This window comes from Formica exsecta, unplaced genomic scaffold (assembly GCF_003651465.1).
Source record: "Formica exsecta isolate Colony F162 unplaced genomic scaffold, ASM365146v1 scaffold774, whole genome shotgun sequence".
In the NCBI taxonomy this organism is placed as follows: domain Eukaryota; kingdom Metazoa; phylum Arthropoda; class Insecta; order Hymenoptera; family Formicidae; genus Formica; species Formica exsecta.
In genome coordinates, this window is record NW_021853542.1 from 8,056 (window position 1) to 13,395 (window position 5,340).

Below are 5,340 nucleotides of genomic sequence, written 5' to 3' on the forward strand. Positions count from 1 at the left end.
TTCCCTTCCTCCACCCTCCTACACCTCCACCCCTCCCTCTCCGCCCTCCCTCGCACATCCCCTCTCTCCCCTTCCTCCCTCTCACAACCCCTCTCCAGAGAGAATCAAGAGAGAGTGGAGTGGATTCACCGGAAATCCGCCATTTTCAGGTAATATTTTGGTAAGAGTGGAGTATTTATCACACACACACACACACACACACACAATTATCATCACACAACTTCAACATATATATGTGGATATACATATGTATATGAGTTGACCTTAGAATGGCGAAACCAATCAGAGTAGAACAGTATCCGTTCCACTCTCCCTCGATTCTCTTTTCCCCTCTCCAGTCCTTCACCCCTCCGCCCCTCTCCTCCTTCCTCTCTCTCACTCCCCTTTCCCCTTCCGACGCCTCTCTCACTTCCTCCTTCCCACCCTTTCTCAATCTCCTCTCTCCCCCTCCCTCCCCCTCCCCCTCTCTCTCTACTTGCGCGATGTGGAAAGTTCTCAATAAGCAAAAGATCATTAATATAACGATATTCAGTAATATGTAATGTTAGTAAATATGTAAGCTTTTACGTTGTAATCGACAATGTCATTATATGAATAAATTTTGACACCGATTTTAACATAAAAAATAACATAAGAAAGTTTTTTAGAGATTTGCTCCTTTCTGCTTCGTTTTGAAGAAAATCGCATTCCTAACTTATGACAACTTTTGATTGTGTATACTCCTTGAAATCAACTGTGAGAAAAAGAAACGAGTAATTTACAGAATGATTTTGGGTTGCTATAAGTATTTTGCTACAATTTTTAGTAAATAATTTTTAAACGAGTAAGTGAATCTAAATCAAGTTTCGCACAAATATTTATTAGAGTTAATACATGTGAGAATTCTTATTTCGCTGATAATATTCTTTCCTTGTCAAATTTGTCAATAAATCCTACAATACGCGATTTTCCATAAAAAAATCAGTACAAACTTTAAATAATTTCCAAACCATTAAGAAAATTGTGTTCAAGTTTTATACAAATACTCCGAAGAAATAGTAGAATAGTCTACGAAATTTTAATACTTTTGTCAATGTTTTGACACATGACACATACCTCAACACGTTTCTTGCTTATTGGGATGACGGTCGATTCGCGATGATTCGAATAGCCCGCGTAACGGCTATTCGGCTCAGTTCAGGTCGCGTCGTGCATCCTCGGCCGCGCACTCGCTCGGCGACGGAATGGGTTCGGCGGCCGCCGGGTCTGGGAATCTAGCAGAAGCTCCGGGAGCTCCGGTTTTCCGTTCGCTAGTCGCAGGGTTCGACCGCTCGAGGAAGGGTCGTAAGTGCGTACATATATACGTGGACGGGTGCGTGCGTGCGCGTGAGAAAGTCAGCGAAGAAAGGATATATACACGCAACACAAGTACGTACAAGGGAACGAGAAGATCCTTTGTAAGCAGAGGGGAAGAATTGCGTGAGAAAGAGAGAGAAAAAGGGAAGCATAGAAAAAGAGAGAGAGAGAGAGAGAGAGCGCGAGCAAGGTGCTTGCTCGAAAGAGGTGGGAGAGAGTCGTCGTCGACGTCGCGCGGTATACGTGGTGTGTCAGAAGCGGTGATCAGTATTTTTTCTCTCTCTCTCTCTCTCTCTCTCTCTTCCTCGAGGATTATAGCGAGATTCTCGCGCGAATACTTTATCGCTATCGATCGTAGCGGCGGCTACGTCGTAGAGAACGCGGACACACGGACATCGAGAACGCCAGAAAATCCGCCTTCCTCTCTAGTATACACTCCTTTTCCTGCCTGCCTGTCTGTCTTCTGTCCCCCAATCCTCCCCGCCCCTTACCCCACTGTGCGCGTTTCCGTGGCCACTGCCGCTGCCGCTCTCTTCGGGGTTGCCGGCTGCTTTCTATTTTTTCGTACGTCGACGTTTCGGGAAGAAGAGACGCCTGAAGAAGAGCGGGCACAGGGCACAGGTGCAGGTGCATGCATATAGACGACACGGACACGTAGGAGAGCGCGAGGTCCCGTCGTGAGCAGTGGGGGAGGAGGAGGAGAGGAGGAGGGCGAAGAGAAGGAATTGGCGACGGTAAGAGAAAAGGAAAAGGAGGAGAAGAAGAAGAAGGCGACAGCGGCAGCAGCAGCAGCGGCGGACAGAGCAGTCGTCACGCATACCTCGTACGGTTTATCATCGTCGCGCACAGTGCATCGATAGTCGACAAGTTGTCAGGATGGACGACACCGCGGGTCCACCGCGAACATCGGATGTGGGGGCGATGGGGGCCGAGAGCGACGAAGCCGCCTCCTCCTCGAAGATGCGGACACTCGACGACGAGTCGACGAGTGTCGCTTCCGCCATCCCCCCGAACGACCCGGTTGTTCCTGTCGATGACGCGGCCACCACCACCACCACCATCACCGCTGCCGCCGCCTCCGATAACGTCGAGAGCCGCGACCGAGGCTTGATAAGAGCCGCGTCCCCGGGGTCGCGCGCCGCAGCCGCGACTACTACCTCGATTTCGACGACAACGACGACGACGCCGCAGCCGCAGCCGCCGCAGCTGCCGCCGGCACCGCAACCGGGGTGTGGCTGCGTCGCCGCCGCCGCCGACAGGGACGAGATCACCGTGTGCATCACGCCGACAACCGGCGGCCAGTTTGAGCTCACGGTGGATCGGAACGACACCGTGGAGAGCCTCAAGAAGATTATCTCCAAGAAGCTGAAGGTTGCCAAGGAGCGCATCTGCTTGCTGCACCGCGAGAGGTAAGCCTTTTCATTCTTTTCTTCTTTTTTTCTCCTATTTTATCTCTCGCTTGTGAGGAGAAGGATCAAAACTGGTGTGTAATTTCGGTTGAGACGTGTGAAATTAGCTCTCTAATATTAGAAAAAATTAAATTTTTTTACATAATTCGATTGCACATTGTTTGCACATGAATGCATTTTTTTCTATTTTTGTTTGCACATCTCTAATAAAATAATTATTAAAAGAAAACTTTTAGGGAGGGGGCAACTTCACGTTAGCCCCCAATTTTTACAAAAATAATTCTTAATTAACCTAATCGGTAGATTTTATGTTTGCACATTTCAAAACAGTTTGAATTTTTGTTTGCACATTTGAAAGAGTTTGCACCGAAAAAGATTTATTTTTAAAAAAGAAGTCTTTGGGAGACTAACTTTATATTCAAAGAAATATAAATTCTGCGAAATCTTTTTGTAATAAGCTTAATCCATAGATTTTCGTTTGCACATTTCAAAACAGTTTAAATGTTTGTTTGTACGCCTGCTAGTAAAGTTATAAGAAGCTTGGTTTTTTTAGCCTCCAAAGCTTTTTCTTTTTTTTTTGTTTAATAACTTTCTAGAAATGTGCAAATAAAAATCTATGGATTAAGTTTATTATGAAAAGATTTTTACAAAATTTGAATTCTTTTGGATGTAAAGTTAGCATTTCAAAGTTCTTTTTTAAAAATAACTCTTTCTATAAATATGCAAATAAAAATCTATTGATTAAGTTGATCAAAAATCATTTTTGTAAAATTTGGGGGCTAACGTAAGATTGGTTCCTTCAAAAGTTTTTTTTAAATAACTTTTTCTAAAAATATGCAAACAGAAATTCGAACTGTTTTGAAATGTGTAAACAAAAATTTATCAATTGAAAACCATTTTTGTAACAGTTGGGGACTAACGTGGAGTTGGCCCCCTCAAATGTCTTTTTTAATAACTTTTTTACTAAAGGTGTGCAAACAAAAACAAAAAAGTGTATTCATGTGCAAACAACGTGCAATCGAATCATGTAAAGAAATTTAATTTTTTCTAATATTGGGGGGCTGACTTCAGGAGTTCCACGTCTTTTCGATTGGGTTGGACGCTGGCCTTCCGAGAATCACGGGAGTCTGAGAGATACGACTAACCACGTCTGTTTTTTATCGCGGAAAGAAAATATCAAAGTCGGCTTATCTCATGTTTTGTGTACTCTTGGGATTTGAATTCGCTGAAATGTCGCAACAATCTTGTTTCTTGAAAGGCAAGTACGAATCGGTTTTTCTTTTTTTATATTCTGTTATCTATACTGAAGATAGGCCAAAAATGGTCCGAAACATACATATTTAATACATACTTGTCGATGAAATTTAACAACAAAAAATTGCGCATCGATAACCGCGTCTTGACTCTTATTCGTCAATCCCCGCTGGTTTTTTTTTTGTTTTTTTTTTGTTTTGTTTTGTTATATTAACCTATATCTGCGTTTAAAGCGGGAGATGAACGGAAAAAAATAATTGAGAGGAAACAATATTGATATGACAAATGTAATTGATGAAGACGAATTATATAAAAGATTGCGATTCTTTTTATTTTATATCGTTTTATTATACTTTACATTTTACATTATATATATAGTGGACGCGCACGTGCTTAAGCGCTCGGTGCGAAAAGACAAAAAATGATGAGATTAAAGAGTAATATATTAAAGAAAAGAAAATATGTACATTTTAAAATATATATATTAAAAATATTCGGCGCACCTAAAGTCCCAATGTATTTCACCTTTTTATTCTTCCCTTAAAAGTTCTTAAATAAAAACGATTATATTTCGACAACAATTATATTCTTGAATTCTTAGAATTCAGCTGAAAGGAGAGAGATAGACAGAGCTATTGTGACATCGTTCTTCTTTTCGTTTCCTCCCATTTTTTTCACAACAAGAACGGACAAGAAAACGGAAATGCAAAGTCTATTCTTCCCAACTATCCTTTATCAGATTATTCGTGAAGTGCGACAATGTATTTTTACGCGATACAGAATTTCTCTCTATTCGGTCTGTATGATACAAATCGACTAGAGAGAAATGTACAAAAGCGTGGAATGAAGGGACTCTTATTTTATACAGCCTCTCAACTCTCTGAAATCATTCGTGATAACTCGTGATTTTGTCGCGATAGGGTTCCGCCGCCGCGTCGCGTTATCTCTCTCGAAGATGTCGCGGAGAGAGTGACGTAAAGGAAGAGAGCGTCGCGGTGTACGTTTGCTCACACACACACACATACACACATACATATATATACTCGCGTCGCTTCTATTTTTCTCACGAGCGACGTGCGTTCGGATCGGACCTCGCCCCATGCTCCGCCGGCTCTGGCAAAGAAAGAAGAGAAAGAATATAAGAAAGGAAGGGGGGCGAAGGGAGAGATGAGTTGGGCGGAGAGGGGGAAGAGAATAGAGACGACCTGGGTAGAGAGCGAATGTGTACAGGCTCGTCCTTCATGCCGGTGCACTTTTGGATATGCGTTGGTGAGAAGAGAGAGAGAGAGAGAGAGGGGGGGGGGGGGGGGGGGGGAGGGGGAAGGGGGCGGGGGGGGTTACA

General features: G+C 43.2%; 1 pseudogene; it reads left to right on the forward strand.

Annotated features, from left to right (window-relative positions):
- The first annotated feature begins 1,838 nt into the window (after nt 1–1,838).
- LOC115243975 lies at nt 1,839–2,748 on the forward strand (annotated as a pseudogene).
- Nucleotides 2,749–5,340: the final 2,592 nt, after the last annotated feature.